Source organism: Panthera tigris, chromosome F2 (assembly GCF_018350195.1).
Source record: "Panthera tigris isolate Pti1 chromosome F2, P.tigris_Pti1_mat1.1, whole genome shotgun sequence".
Classification (NCBI taxonomy): Eukaryota; Metazoa; Chordata; class Mammalia; order Carnivora; family Felidae; genus Panthera; species Panthera tigris.
This window is the reverse complement of record NC_056676.1, coordinates 11,925,602-11,942,581: the sequence shown is the minus strand read 5'-3', so window position 1 is coordinate 11,942,581 and position 16,980 is coordinate 11,925,602. Positions and strand designations below refer to the sequence as shown.

The 16,980-nt window shown below is 41.2% G+C and overlaps 1 long non-coding RNA gene across 1 annotated transcript in view; it reads right to left on the bottom strand.

The window, feature by feature from the left end:
* The window catches only part of LOC107179918, a 96,443-nt gene that overhangs the window by 15,758 nt on the left and 63,705 nt on the right, over window positions 1–16,980 (bottom strand). Inside the window, exon 3 of the long non-coding RNA XR_006212875.1 lies at window positions 15,475–15,675. This is a non-coding gene — a long non-coding RNA (uncharacterized LOC107179918). The remainder of the gene's footprint in view (window positions 1–15,474; window positions 15,676–16,980) is intronic.

The window sequence follows — 16,980 nt, the reverse complement described above, 5'->3', positions numbered from 1 at the left end:
AAATGGTCACTGCAAAGTTGAGATATTTTGAAAATATTTGCTAAAAGTAATTACAGACTTACGTTGAACAAGTCACTTGGTAGGCTTCATCCTAAAAAACAATTCTTCCAGGTATCCCTACTAATTCAAACAGAACCTGCTACGTGGCAAGTGGTCAGAAGTTAAGTAACTAGCTCGAGGCCACCTGGCTAATATGTGGAATTGAACTCAGTTTTCTCTGGTTCAAGAGGCTAAGCCGTTGTTGTCCAATAAAAACACAACACGAACCACACACGAAATTAATAAGTTTTTAGTGGCCATATTAAAAAACAAGAAGAAATAAGTGGAATTAATTTGAATGATATATTTTATTTAAGTTTTTTTTCAATTTTAATGTATTTATTTTTGAGAGAGAGAGATAGAGCATGGGCAGGGGGAGGGGCAGAGAGAGAGGGAGACACAGAATCCGAAGCAGGCTCCAGGCTCCAAGCTGTCAGCACTGAGCCCCATGTGGGGCTCGAACCCACAAGATCATGACCTGAGCTGAAGTCAGACCCTTAACTGACTGAGCCACCCAGGTGCCCCGACAGATCTATTTTATTTAGCCAATATATCCCAAACAGTATCATTTCAAAATGTCATCCACATAAAGCAGTTGCTGATGAGATGATCTACATTCTTTCTTTCATATTGTTTTTTAAGACCTGTTATATGTTTTACATTAAAATTACACCTTAATTTGCTCAGTAGCCACATTTCAAGCCTTAACATAATCTCTGGATCTGGGTGTGATACTGGTTGGTAACCGGGTTGTGCAGAAAGACTTTTGTGCAAAAGACAAATTTTCACCCTTTTTCTAGGAAACTCCAGATTCAGCATCTTGCTGTCAGTGTCCTCAGTTTTATTTACGGAAACCATGTTAAGTCTATTTCCGTGCAGCATTTCTAGGACATCCCTATTTAACTTCATTTGTTCTCTAGCTGTTGTTCACAAGAGACAGGATTGGGTTGATTACAAGAAGCATGCAACACTGTCTTATAATTGCCACTAAATATGTTGAGTGTCTGTCTCCAAACTAGCTCCTAAGGCATCTGAGGGCAGGGGCTCATCGCTGGACCTCCAGGGCCTAACCCATAATAGCTGTGCAGTCAAGTCTGCTAGATGTTACATGTATATTTCCCATAACAAACCTTGGCCAACTATTTATTTCTTTCGGCTAATGACTTAGGAATCATGCTAACTACGAGAGATCCCACAAGATTTCACCTGTAAAATTATTTAGTCAACTCTAACATGGATTTCAGGACTCACTAGGACCACAAGAGCAATCTGTATAAAAGTGAATTTGCTATTTCTCTTGAGTTACCAGTATTGCAAAATGGAAAGTTTTTAGAACATTCTTGAAACGTTTTTTAAAGCCAGACCCAAGAGCCCATTAACAGGAATATAGTTTAGTTTACAAAATGATTCACAAAGTTCATGATCCCTTCTTACTTTCTGTTACCTCATTTGGAAGACTGTCTTTTGCACAATCACCAAGAGGAGGGGCTTCATGGAAACAATGGAACTTGGCTGTCAGGACCTCGCTTGCTATAGGTATTTTTTGTTGTATATTCCCACCAACAAATAACGATAGCTCAGGTTGAGATATGCTGCTGACAGGAACAAAAAAGATTTCCTAATAGTGAGCTCTTACTGTTTTGTTTTTTTTCCTTGTTGTTGCTTAAATACCTGCTGGAAGGTAGAAATTTAATCTTGCCCACTTCTATTTGGTATTTTAACCACGTTCCCTATGCATTCCCATATGTCAGTCGTTCTCTCTGTAAAACTTGTAGTGGAGTTTTTACTGGCACGCAAGCGTAGATTCAACCTTTTTGTTTTTCCTTCTGGTATCTATCAGCAAAATGAGGTTTGGGGTTTGATGGGGTCATGTCAGAATCAAATTCCCTTAATTCTCATTCTAGCACAATGTTCTATCTAGCTGAAAGGCCTTCTACTTTCTCGACATTTATTTCTTCAACTTGGGGTGTATCAGAGAAGGACGGATTAGAGTCTTGGGTTTTAAACATCAATCTGAACTCTGGCAGTGGTAGCTGATGTTGGTTTCTCCCTCAGTCGTGGATTCTGAACTACAGTATATGAATGGAAGTTATAATTCTTGAAGGTCTTGATCTAAAATGACTGCAGAATCTCAGGTGTTGATTACATGCCCAGATCATCGCTTCATCTTGTAAAACACACATTTATAGCAACATTAAACTATTAGTTTGATGTCTACAGTTGTATGACTCACCCCTTCTAAGGAACCATTTTCTATTTCGTCACTGCGTTTCCAATATTTTTTGGATTATTTTGGTGGCTTTGGTCTTGATCTTTTGGGAAATATTTTCCCTCTCTGGGGGTCCGGTAAAGGGCCTGAATTTCTTCCCTTAATGCCACTACTGGCAAAGTAGGGTGATATCTACGATGCTTGGACATTCAGGGGCGGAACTAAATTATGTGATTTTTCTTCTTCTAAGCCATAAGCCATAAATGATTTTGAAATCACTTATGATGGAAACACAGATTCATAATTTTAAGTATCTGGCTTTCATAGTCATATAATATATAATAATGAGGTAATGGTAGGGCTGTATAGGATGAATAGAAATCTGGCTCCAGAATTGATACCAGAGTGAAAGAGTTTGCAGATACGAAACAGTTACATGGTCAGTTCCTATCTTTTCTATATTACATCCTCCCAGGGCGTTGTACTTAAGACTTTTAAAATAAATAGGCTTTTCTCTTCCTCTGCACTGGTAAAGGTGAACAGATGGTGAAATGGGCCTAATAATGGAAAGTCGACATAATTTGTCCCCAGACAGTTTAGCAAGTTCATAGATGAAAGGTTAAACCCCACATAGGCCCTCATCACATCTCTGACTTTGGACCACTGATTAGATGAAATTGAGGAGAGAAAGGGTGTTTAATTATAGACTGTCATGGCCCTGAGCTCTTCACTATAAAAGGAACATTCCTGTCTGCTGAAGCTGTTGTAAATAAATAAACAGACCCTTGTGCATGGAACCAGTCTGTTCTTTTGTTTTCTTAAACTCAGAGTCAAACCACAGTATCTGACTAGCACCTTCTAGTGAGATTTGCTATTATTTTTTTAATGCAAAAATTTTACACTTGAACTATTAATGTGCTCCTTTAAGAAAAATACAGACTTCTTTTTTATTGGGTTTGGAAGGGGCCTACATGTTTTTCAAAGTTTGGACAGAAGGAAATGTTTACTTTTCAGTTGAACATACCTAAATTGAAAAGGACTCAATAAAATTCCCATCCTGAGGCTATGGAAATAAATATTAGCATTTTATTATAAGCAGATCCCGTGTTTTAGTTCAATGAACAAAGAGTGACCTTACTTGGCAACTGGCTGTCCTTCGCAAGTATCTCCAGAAAGAAGGACTTCAGAAACAAAAATCTCTTCATTTTTACTAGTCTCTATCAACCTACAACTGGCTGATGGTTAATAGCTCTAGAAAACTGGTAAATCCCGTCAATTATGTTAGGGTCAATTCAGTCAATTGTCTTGGAGGGTTCACTGGGCAGTCACCCTGCTTGAAGTTGGACGCTCAATAGATACTCCAATGAGGGTTATGTTTGTTTGTTTTTGCTGAGATTTTCATAAACGGTTTTCCATAAAAAATGATTGTTTTCACATTCTAGCTCTGAGACTTGACTGCTCATTTCTCTGCACATTGGAGAACGTCTTGCCTGTGTTGTCCGGTACTCTCTGCTTACTTCGTGCACTGGTGGAGACCTTCTATGCCACACACACCTTCTTTGGGGGTCTCAGCTTTTATAAAAACCTGTCAACCTTACCCTCCCTTCAGCTGAATGTAGAAGTCAATGTGTTGGCTTTCTGGGGCCTGTTTTCTCGATACTCTTTTATTTCTGCACCAAACCTAGACCACGTTGTTTTTGTTTTTGTTTTCCTACATTGAAATTACTTTTCTGAACTCAGTTTGTATAACATGCCCTAGTTACACCTTGAAGAAATGCTACAACTGATCTCATGCATATTATTGGGTTTACTATAAGAATATTGATGAAGGTAACAGGGTATTATTACATGAAAGAGAAACTTCTTTATAAAGATCTATCCATAGGAGACATTTGTCTCGGATTTCGGATACCGAGAATTAAAAAGATTTTGCTTATGGTTCCCTTTTTGTAGCGGCTGCTAAAAAGCTCAGAGTCAAATTTTCGGACCACCTCAAGCAAGCACACATGATCTTAGGGCATGTGTTTTATGCGCTAATTTCACTGATAGCTTTATTGTTATCTTTCTACCATTATTTTTCTACAAATTCAGTTTCTACTCATTACCTTATTTCATTGTACATATTTTTGGACTTTAAATCCTTTAGGACTAGATTTGGTAAAAATAAAGAAATAACTCAGAACTACATTTTTTTGGAGGGGGAGTTTAGAATTTTTTTAACATTTATTTATTTTTGAGAGAGAGAGAGAGAAAGAGAGAGAGAGAGAGAGACAGAGCACGTGCAGGGGAGGGGCAGAGAGAGAGGGAGACACAGAATCTGAAGCAGGCTCCAGGCTCTGAGCTGTCAGTACAGAGCCCCTGCAGGGCTCAAACCCACGGACTGGGAGATCAGGACGTGAGCTGAAGTCGGAGGCTTAAGCGATGAAGCCACCAGCTGTCCCTTTTTTAGGGGGTTAGAGCTAATGGAAATGTGCACAGGGTGCAATCTCAGTGGCAGGAGGTGATTCCGCCGTTCATGGCAGTGGTTGGGCCTTAAACAGCTTGGCAGGGAGCAGACTGTGGCCCTCACAAAAAGGGACAGGAGTAGAAGGACAATAAAATCGCAGGTGCTGGGTGATAGCAGATAACGTAAGAACCAGCCTCCCTCCTCAATAGAAAACTTCCTAGAAATAACTGGAGGTGGAACTTTCCAGTGGGAGGTGCTGAAATTGTAGGTGGGAAAAGGAGTCAGGGGTTTACACATAATTGCTGTTTGCACAGATTTATTTTAAGCCCCAAATTGGAGTGGCCTAGAGACAAAAGCTAGGTTGCAAATGAAGTAATTCATGATGAATTTTGAGGGAAACCCTGTCTTCGCCAATCTGCTATGATTGATGACTGAAACGCCAGGATTTAAACTCATCCCTGAGAATGAAGGTTGTGTCTTTTCAGGAGTCTTTTGTTAACGATCGGGTGGGTCTGAGGTAACAGATTTGCTGTGGGAACCAGCCCATCAGATTGTTTCACGTCTGAGAGGGGCCATGAAAGAAAATGTGGTAGAGGACGGTGAGAATCTTCCCCCGTGTCGGACATGGGCCAAGGCAGGGGAGGTGGGAGGCGGTCCGGCACTGGAGGAGAGAAGACACGCCATGAGAACAGAACACAGAATTTTTAGTATCTGGCTTAAAAACCATTCTAGAACGGGGAAGGCGAGAGGTTGTATGCCAGGGAAGGCAGTCCTCAATTTTGACTTATTTCTGCTAACAGTGCTCAACCTCGCTTTCACTGACGGTGATGCTCACTTAGCTCAACTCGCTACCGTCTTCCCCCGCTCCTTTATTTCCCCTACCTTTTTTTTTTTTATAGGAGGTTCTGGGACCTCATGGCTATTTTTGCCCCTACTGACAACACTTTGGGATCCCACACCAACACTAACAGTAGCCAAGGCATAAAGATGTCTTTCCCGCCTCTGCACCAAGCACCACCTCTCCTTCCCGGTTGTGGTTCTTCTCAAGAGGAGTTGGACTCACATGCCTGAGAGTTTTCTTTACCTGCCCTGGTGGCGGGAACAGTTATTTCCTAGGTTTGTCCCTAAAACCGGCCACCCCTATGGGAATCTGAGACCCAGACCTCCCCACCTGAGAAGCTGAGGGAGGCATCCTTAGTCACGCTGCTATGGGCTTGGTTCCCTGGGTACTTCCTTGGAGTCACCCTGTGCCCCTGCCTGGATGCCCTGAGTCCCACCCCAGCTCACACACCTAGCTCTACACTTGTCGGGATGGGCCCACCAGAATGCCCCCAGGACCCCATGGAGACTTGGGGGTCACACTACCCTTGGTCTTTTCTGCTTTCAGCCCCTTGTCCCTGGGGCTGAGATACTAGTCCATGAAGTCTGACAGACTACCCATATCAGAACAGGCACAGATTTTTCTCCAAATAAGAGCTTGAGCTCCACAATCAGTTCTCCCTGATAGAAGACTTGCGTTTTCCTTTGAAGCTTTAACTACAGGATATAGGCCCAGCTCTGGGGATGTATCGGAACCATGAATCAAAGCCACAGGCAACTCCATTTTCCCAAGGGCTAAGAGGGATGTACTTCTGGCCCTGCGTTGCAGGACTGACGTTGGCCAAATGCACTGACCACAGCATTCCCCAATATGTGGCCAGTCCTACCTCGAGCTTTCATCTTTTGTAAATCAATTTGCCAACTTCTTATCCAGTGTGTTACGTAAGTGGTTAAGAGTCCTTAAAATCCTAGCAATCTGATGCGTGGGTCATACACATGTTCTATAAGAAGTGTCAGAAGTCCAGGAAATCTGTTTATTTGTAATTATTTGTAAATGAGTCCCCGAGGTCCTGGAAAGGCATATATTAACTTTAGAGGACAATGGGCAGAGGCTGGGCACATCCACGAGATACTCTTAGCATCGAACAGCATGAAAGTTCTTGCTGAATTATTATCTCACTTTCTGCTTTCCGATGGTCTCAAATGGTTCTGTTTCTCTGAGAAAGTAATTAAGTTGTCATTAGTATTTAACGATTATGGTTTCATTTTTGCTCCTTTGACTCCTAAGCCTCTGGTGATGTGGTCTTGCCCAGTTACTGCTGACACAGAGTCTAGAGTGTTCAAAGTCTGAGGAGTTTCTCTTATGAATTTGAACATGGGTTGTCCGCATTGCTGGGAACTCAGGAAAGCCAGGCGTTCTCTACGAAGGGGCACCAGACTATTTCCTCGAATGACAACAGAGCTAAAGCAATGACTGTAGGAGTCTCACCTTTGGGATGTTCTGGAAAGCAACTGATACTAGTCCATCAAGTGACAAGCTGCCTGAAAAGTAAAGGAACGCGGTGGTCATTCAGTTATCCTTTCGGGCTTCCTGCAATCTTCTGACTCTAATAGTGGAAGAATTCTCATGAGTCATTATTATTTAAATGATGGAAACTGTTGCGTGTTATTTGAGGAAATAAAGCATATCAGCAGGGTATTAGTCAGTAATACATTGTCTCTAAAATTCCATCTGTTAAATGCGCCGTTAACATTTCTTTTATAGTTGGCATTTGTCAGGAATTCTCTGCAGGTACCTGTAGTAAGTATGCATTTGATGTAGTACAAACCTATTAACTGTAACTTATTGTTACCTGGGATTTAGATGCATCAGTATTCACACAATGTCCCTTGAAAATAATACTGGGATTCAATTCCAAATCCTATCCTAGAGGATTCAATTTAAAAATAACTAAATTAATAAATTATAAATAAAATTATTTTTATCAAATTACTAAATAATTTAAATAAAATTAATTAATTAAATAATAATAAATTAAAAGATAATTTATAATCCCACAGTTTATGGGGAACAGGGAGGGCTGATCCTGGGTTCCAGAAAGCCCTTTGTTTGCTCAACACTGTGAAGATTATGTTTGAAGGGAGAAGATGGAAATGGGGCAAGAATGATTTTCTCTACATAATAAAGTGGGGGGGGGGGTGGCGGAGGTTGAGGAAGGAAGCCAGGAGTGGCCTGGTGGGGAGGACAGAACCTTGGAGATTCACCTGTTCAATGAAGAGTTTTAGAGTGGTTTCTTTTGCAGTGTGGGGTTGACCTTTCTTTTCCATTTCTCCTGTGAAACCTTCAGAAAAGCCTTGAGTGCTAAAAACTAACGTGTTTAGTCTGAGCACAATGTTTCTGGGACTTGTGAAGATTCCGAGTTGAGAAATGAGGTTGGCCCAAAGCGAAAGGGACGACGCACGGGTACCGCTGAGCCTTAGGCACGTCTCACAACAGGTGATGGCACCTTGTTCTGTGATCTGTTGCTGCTGCTGCTGCTGCTGCTGCCATCTGTTGGGGGGGGGGGGCTCCCAGGAGGGCAGGAGGCCAGAGGTGCCGCCCAGGCTGTCCCACCGTTGCCTAGGACCTGGCTGGTGGCTTTGGCCAGCCGAGCCTCAGACTCCTCTCCTTGCAATTTCAGCCGCTCCGCATCTCTCAGCCTTTCTGTGCATGAAGGTGCTTCTCCAGCAATCTTCCGAATTGCTTTTGCATATGGGCTAGTCAGACATTCAAGCTCTACTTCTAACTTCAAACACGTCACACTGTGGATGCACATATGAATGTCCCGACGAAGCAACAGTCTAGGAAGTTTCATTACAGCTCTGATCTTGACTCCCTGATGATTGTACTTCCAACGGGAAGTGATTTCTGGCTCTGCCTTAGCTGCCTTGGAACGTCACTCACGAGCTGCCCTGAACACACCGCAAAGCTGAGAGTTGTTTTCTTGTTTGTTTCGGCAAAGCTGCACCTGTTTTCTGTACTGAAAATAGTGCCTCATGGATCTAAAGCCAAACCCAAGCCCGAGGCAGGAAACAAACAAACCAACAACGACAACCACAAAAGACACTGTTACTCTGGTATTCTGGTGGTGAGTTTGTGTTGTCAATTTTTTCCAGTTATCAGATCTTGCAAGTTGTATTTTCTTTTAAAGTTCAACATGTACGTTTCAGTTAATTATGGTGGGTAATTACCGTCTATTTTGCCTGTGGGCAAGTTCTTGAGAAGACATTGTGTCTTCACTTCTCTTGAGTATAAACCAGGAGTGGAATGGCCAGGTCACGTGACAACCCCATGTTTCACATTTCGAGGAGCTGATTGTCTTCCAGAGTGTCTGCATCTTTTACATTTTCACCAGCGACATAGGAGGGTTTCAGTTTCTCCACGTCCCTGCCAACATTTGTCATCCATCTTTTGTTATAGCTATTCCGGTAGGTGTGAACTGGGGTCTAATTTTGGTTTCGGTTTGCATTTCCCTGATGGCTAGTAATGTTGACCATCTTTTTATGTGCTTATTAACCACTTATGTATCTTCTTTTGGGAATTTTTTTTTCAAAATTGTTTAAATTGGCTTGCCTCTTTATTATTAAGTTTTAAGAGTTTTTTATGTGTTCTGTAAACAAGTCACTTATTCAATATATGATACGCAAAATGGGTCAGGCAGTGTTTCTTTGTTTCTTCTTCTATGTTTTTGGAAACGCTTGTACTTTGGAACACTTTGACTTTGGAATGCTTTGGAACTGGTACCAGTTCTTCAAATATGTGGTAGAATTCATCAGTGAAGCCATTTGGTCCCAGGCTTTTTATTGTGGGAAGTGTTTTTGACTACTAATTCAATCTCTTTACTGATTATGGGTCTATTAGATTTTCTATTTCTTTTGGGTCTTTTGGTAGTCTGTAGGTCTCCTACAATGTGTTCATTTCATGTATGTTGTCTGATTTGTTGGCAGGCAGTTGTCCATAGTATACCTTTTTTTTTTTTTTTTTAAAGCTTATTTATTTATTTTGAGAAAGAGAGATTGTGTGAGTGTGAGTGGGGGAGGGGCAGAGAGAGAGATTATCCCTCTGAGGCTCCACACTGTTAGCTTGGGGTCTGATGTGGGGCTCAGACCCACCAACCATGAGATCGTGACCTGAGTGGAAATCAACAGACGGACACTTAACTGACTCAGCCACCCAGGCACCCCCATAGTATTCCTTTACAATTATTTTTATTTATGTATTGGTAGCAATATTTCCTCTTTTATGTTTAAAAAAAATTTTTTTTAAGTTTATTTATTTGTTTTGAGAGGGAGGAAGAGCACAAGTAGGGGAGGGGCAGAGAGAAGGAGAGACAGAATCCTAAGCAGGCTCACGCCATCAGCACAGAGATGCGGGGCTTGAACCCACGAACTGTGAGATCATGACCTGAGCTGAGATCAAGAGTCAGTTGCTTAACCGACTGGGCCACTCAGGTGCCCCTTTCTTTTATGTTTTTATTAATTTGAATCTTCTCTTTTCTTCTTTCTTTCTCTTTCTTTCTTTCTTTCTTAATTTTTTTTTAACGTTTATTTATTTTTGAGACAGAGAGAGACAGAGCATGAACAGGGGAGGGGCAGAGAGAGGGAGACACAGAATCTGAAACAGGCTCCAGGCTCTGAGCTGTCGGCACAGAGCCTGACGCGGGGCTAGAACTCACGGACCGCAGGATCATGACCTGAGCTGAAGTCGGCCGCTTAACCGACTGAGCCACCCAGGCGCCCTCTTCTTTCTTAATCTAGGTCAAGTTTCACCAATATTTTTGATCTTTTCAAAGAACCAACGTTTGGTTTCACTGACTTATTGTTCTTACACTGTTTTATTTATTTCACTACTAATCCTTATTTCCTTTCTTCTGCTTGCTTTGTGCTGTTTTTTCTTCTTTTTCTAGGGACAGAAGGTGAAAGATAGGTTGCGGATTTAAGATTTTTTTTCTTGTTTTTATGTTGGCCTTTGCAGTTGTGAATTCCACCCCCCACCCCGCCACCCGAAGCGCCCTGCCCTACAAGTCCGCTGGGGTGAAGGTGGACAGAACCCCGGAGCATTCCTGGCATGCTGTGACTGGGAGTCAGCCTCTGCCTGTCTGTCTGAGGAGGGACCAGGTGGGGGAAGGGAGCCCTGACCTCTCAGCTGTTCTCAGCAGGAATTTGGCTTTTTCATCTTACAGTTGGTGGGGATGAGAAATGCTGGCAGACTGCCTCTCCTGGTGAGATACTACAATCCTTCTTTAGGAGTCGAGGAGGAAGGGAGACCTGTCTTCTCGGCCTCATCCGCCCAGAGTGGGGCTTCTGTCAAACTTAGCTGGCAGAGGGCTGGGAGTGGGTGGGTTATAGCTCAAGTGCACACTGTCATTTTTCCTATAAGTTTCAGGAGATTTTCTTGACTAAATCGTGATTCATTTGCTGGATGCCCTTGGGAAATTCCCAGAGACTTAAAAGTTAGAAGAATAATTTTCATGAACTTTGCTTGGGTTGGGTCCATGGAGGTGCGCATGTTTTCATCCCAGAAATGGAACTCCAGAAACTGCTTTTTAGAATTTTCATTTTGCTTTAAGATTGCATAAAATATTTATAAGCTTCCAAAGTCAAATCTACAGAACAAGATATCTTCAAAAAAGGACTAACTTATGATCCCTCTACCCTATTTCATCCTTCATTCTTTGGAAACCATTAAAATGTTCTTCCTGGGGCGCCTGGGTGGCTCAGTCGGTTAAATGTCCGACTCTTAATTTTGGCTCAGGACATGATCTCATGGTCGTTGAGATCGAGCCCCACGTCGGGCTCCATGCTGACAGCTGGGAGCCTGCTTGGGATTCTCTTTCTCTCTCTCTCTCTCTCTCTGCCCTTCCCTGCTCTCTCGCTCTCTCTCAAAATAATAAACTTTAAGAAAGTGTTCTTTTTTCTTTTAAATGTATAAGTGAATATGTTCTCCAGAAAGGTTTATATTTTTGTTCTCAAGGTTGTCTTTATACTATATATAAAACATTTAGTGCTCTCTTTTTTGGTTATTGCCTATTTTTTTTCCCCACTAGGAGCAATATTGAAATTAGCCAGTGTCCTCATATTTTCTCTTCTCTTCATCTCCATACCATCTGATTTGATGTAGTGTCCTTTTACTGCTTAATGCCTAGAAATGAAGTTACTCTACTGTCATATACTCTGGCCATTCTTCCATCAAGCTTCGATGGTTGTATTGTAACATAACCAGACTGCATTACGAAATACTATTCTATCTCACAACCATTATCGAGTATTACGTCAATGTATCTCCTTCCATATTGGTAGTCTGAAGCTCATTATGTAATAAATTGACAGGGAGAATTTGTCAAAACCATATTCCTGGAATTCAAAGCCATTAGTACATGGTTCTTAAACTTGAAGATCCATTTAATGGAATACAAAATTCTTGGCTTGAATTTTCCTTTTTGCATATTTTAAAATATCATGCCATTGTCTTCTAGCCTATGGTGTTGCTCCTGAAAAGTGAGACGGCAACTGATTTTCTTTACTTTCTTACTGACTTGGTATTTTTGCTGAATACCCAAAGGTTTTCTTTTTTTTTTTCCTTTTGAAGACTGTGTTCCTGGGATACATGTCAGTATTGACAGCTGTGGGTCAATATTCTCAAGTATCCAGGTTAGGCTCAAGTCTTTTTTCATTCAGGAAAATTTGCTTAAATTACAGATTTATTTGTTCTCATCCATTACTTATTTTTTTGGGGACTCCTATGTGTATATTGGGTCTTCCCTTCCGCCTTCAAAAATGACATTTTTGGTTTTAAAAATATTTGTTCTTTCAATTTTATAACGCTCCTTTAGGGCATTTTGTATTGTGTTTATTCCAGTTTGCATGATTTTTCTTTATTTTGAAAAAATGTTCAAATAAGTAACTAAATAAATAAATGTAGTTTTTGAGTTCCGACTTCTTCAAATATTCCTTTTCTCCAATCACTTTATTTCCACATTTTTCCAATTCTGATTTATGCTACTCTTTAATACTTTCTACAATTATGTTAATTTTTTTTTAGTTCATATTGAGACATTAGGTAACAGTTTTATTTGCTCTCTGGGCATGTTTTTCTTTCATTGATTGTAAGGATATTCTTCCTTCCCTTGCTTCCTCCCTCACTTTTTTCTTTCTTTGTAATAATAATAACATTGTATAGAAATTGACTATGATCCTTTCCTGTTGCTCATTTTTTTTTCTTTTTTTGAGAGAGAGAGAGAGAGAGATTGTGCATGGTGGAGGGGGGGCGGGGGAGGAGCAGAGGTGGGGAGAAAGAGAGCGAGAGAGAGGAAAAAGCCTTAAGCTGTCAGCATGGAGTCTGACACAGGGCTCCATCCCACAACCCTGAGATCATGACTGAGCTGAAATCAAGAGTCAGCTGCTCAACCGACTGAGCCACCCAGGCGCCCCTCTGTCGCTCATTTTTAAGTGATAGGAGCTTTTCTGTACTTTTAAGAAGGCAGGGGTGGGCCAGGATATATTTCTAGCTTCATAGCTCTAAAGCTCCTTGGTCTGTTCCAAGGACCAAGACCATTTTGGCACCTGCTGACCTTTCCTCAGGCTCCCTTGCTCTCCTCCATGAACGAAATTTGCAGACTCCCCTGACAGTCTTTTCATGCTTAGAGAGTACCTGCTGGTGAATTTTGGATCCCCCTTTTCTCAGGGTACTCGGATACCCCATTTTGCTCTTTCCATTTCCTCCCACATGAGTGCAGATGCCAAGTGGGTCTCATCATTGGTGGTGGTTCTTCCCCACTTCTCATATTTTGGGGTTCTTAATCAGCTAGTTTTATTGTGGATCCTTATATTATTTTGATACATTCTCACAATATACCCTCATATTTTTAGATCCTTATTCTTTGGTAGTGTGGTTTTACCTGAGAGATCACCATATGAATAAATATGTGGCTGCCTTGGGCTGCTTAGACCACACCTAGTAATCATTCTGTACTTTCAAGGCTTGATGTGAATCACAGAATGCTGCTTCTGACAGCATAACAGACAGACTAGGGTTTTACTCACAGTGGGAAGGCCTCTGAATTCGCTTAAACCTGATGAGCTGGTTTATCTAAAGTTCGTTGTATTTGAACTTTATCTCTGAGCCACTTCTAAAGAGCTTCAGAAGGGAGAAACAAGAGTTTAGGATCATTCCATCTCTGTGGTAAAAAAAATATTTTCCAACCTAGAAAATTAATGTTCTTACCCTATGAAATTCTTAGCCTTTTGAAATCACTGGTTTTTAAATAACCATGCCTTGATCCTCTATTAGAAGTACAATCTGCAAAATTCTTAACTGTAAAGGTATTTGATGATCTACTTTCAAGATAAGTCTAAAGCTATAAGCAAATCTCATCTATATGAGGAAAGAAATCACAGTTGAGTCATGGTCAATGTTTCATGATCAGAACAGAGGCTTGGAATTTACAGTGAGTTCTCAAAGTCAGTTTTTTTTTTTTTTTTTTAAATATGTGTGCGGGTTTAAAAACAGTGAATATTTTACTGAACTGCTCTTGTATAAATCTGGGGCATATCCTACTTTAGGAAGTTGTTCTGTAGTAGTAAAATACAAGACTTGGAGCTATTAAAAAAAAAGACAATGCCCTAGTATTGCTGAAAGTTTCACTTGCTCAGGAACAGAATAATTGATGGGATTTAAAAAGTTGCAGTCATGGCTTTGACATTTCTAGTTTCTCTGGTCCAACTGTTAATTACTGTAAATGTTTAGATTTTTCTGTGCATTTCCTCATCAACAAGTAAAAGCTTTGATCTCTATTCCATGTGGAATCACATGGGTAGAGAGAAGAAATGGGATATATTGAAATAAAACAGAAAAGAGAAATTATAAAAATATTTGCTTCTGTGTGTTTTAAATTGTTGAGTTCACACATCACAAGAAATTTGGTTTCTTTGAAGATTTAAACACTGGCAACTCAATAGTCTACAAATAGATTATTTCATTCCATTCAGTGTTTTGTAGAATTTTTGCCTTTAGAAATATTGAACAGGGGTGCTGGCTGGCTCAGTCAGAAGAGCATGTGACTCTTGATCCCTGGGTTGTGAGTTCGAGCCCCACGTTGGGTGTAGAGATTACTTAAATAAATAAAACTTAAAAAAAAAACTAAAAAAATAAATACAAAGCAATTTCCAGCTTGGTCCCCAAATTATTTAGTGCCATGTCTCCCATGGTCCTGCTCTCTGTTGGAGCAGAGACTAAAGGGAAGTCAGGGGAAGTATGATTCATGATCTCCGCACCTCTGCGAGCTTCCGGCAACACAAGAAGGAATATGATGGTGAGAGGAGAGAAGCAAGGGTGCAAACGAATAGTTCCCCACTGAGGAAGTCCTGAGGCCCTCTTTTGAGATCACCTTCAACCTTGTGCCTTGGGAGTAGAATTTTCCATTATATTCTCCACTTAGCACATTACCATCCATACACCAAGTAGGCACGCAATGAATAAACGAATCAAAATGCTTCCCAGTCGGATAGAATTCAAATACTGCTTCCTCTATGAAGCCCACCTTAATCCTTAGTCTGAAATCATCTCTAATGCTTCCCTTCTCTGACCACCCATGGAGTCCTGCATGAGGCATGTTTCTTGGTGTTGGCTGACTTCAGAGCTCACCCTAAAGGCTTTACCAACGTATAAGGTTGTGGGGAATTTTGTTTCTCATTGGTGGCTGCTCCAATGTATTTATCCCATCCCAAAGACTCTTTTTACAGTATGACTGACCCACCCAGAGATGGGGCTGCTGGGGTTATAGTCCCTCCTCTGGAATCAGGACAAGATTTGTGACTGTCTCAACTGGCCCAGTGGGGTATGACTGAAGGGATCCCATGTGACTTCTTAGGCTGGGTCACAGAAAGGATCGAGCTCCTCTCCTACGCCCTCCATGATGCTTACCTCAGAATCCAGAGCTATGATGTAAGGAAGCCTGGGACTGGCCAGATCTGTGACCCAAGGCCAGAATCAACCACTAGATGTATGTGAGTAAATCTTCCGGTGATTTCTGCCCCCAGACTTTGAGTGTTCCACCTGAGGCCACAGGCATTGTGGAGGAAAGGCATGTCCAACACGTCCTGCCCCATTCCTGATGCGTGGACACTGTGAGAGAGGACAAAGGACTATTGTTTTCAAGTCACTAAGTTTTCAGTGGATTCATTTTGCACCAATAAGTAGATAACCAGTACAAACATGAGGGTTCACGTGTAAATGTTTTTCATTTTCTCCCCTTTTCCTACTCGTAACTCCTAACTTCTGTAGCAACCAGGATGATGGTCTGCACACACAGCGGAAATCACATTTCTTTAGGTGATTATGAGAATTCAGTAAGATTGCACGCAAAAGGATCTAGCAGGATGTTCAGTAATATGACGTAACCGATAAATGTTAACTGAAATTGCTACACGATTCATTTATTTTCTAGCTTCATTGAGATACAACTGACACATGACATTGTGTAACTTTAAGATGTAGGTGTTGACTTGATACACTTGTATTTTGCAAAATGATTGCTACGACCACAGTGTCAGCCAACATCTCCAACATGTCACATAATTACCAGTTTTCCCTTTTGCAGGTGAGACTCTTCAAGATTTTCTCTCTTAACAACTTTCAATATAGGATAATACAGAATTATTAGCTTCAGACTTACTCATCGTATAGCTGGAAGTTTGTACCCTTTGACCAACATTTCTCCATTTCCCCCACTGCTCAGCCACTGGTAACCACCCTTCTACTCTCTGTTTCTATGAGTTCAGTAGTTTTAGGTTCCACATAGAAGTGATACCGTACAGGCTTTGTCTTTCTCTGATTTATCTTATTTAGCCTCATGCCCTCAAGGTCCATCCATATGGTCACAAATGGCAGGATTTCCCTCCTTCTTGTGGCCGAATAATATCCCGTTATATATATCATTACAGCACAACGTAATAATGCGACACATCGCATCTTCTTTATCCATTCGTCTGTTGACGGACACTTAGGTTGTTCCATATCCTGGCTACCGTGCATAGTGCTGAACTGACATGGAAGTGAAGGTATTTTGTCCAGATCTTGTTTCCATTTCCTTTGGATCCATGCACAGACATGGGATTGAAGAATCATATAGTAGTTTCACATTAAAAATTTTTGAGGAACCTCCACTCTGTGTCACAGTTTCTGTACCAATTTGGCTTTGTTTTCTTATAGCTTACTGAATTTCCTTAAAGCTGCTATTTTGATTTGTTTGGTAAACTGCAGATCCTCATGTGTTCAGTTTGCTTACAGGAAGCTTATTACGAGCTTCTGGCGGTGTTACGTGACCTTGATTGTTCCTGTTCCTTGAACTTCTGCGTGGCTATCCTCGCGTCATCTCCTCCAGTCTTTACTGCCATCTCGAAGGCAGCCAAATTGGTTTTTTGCTGCAGC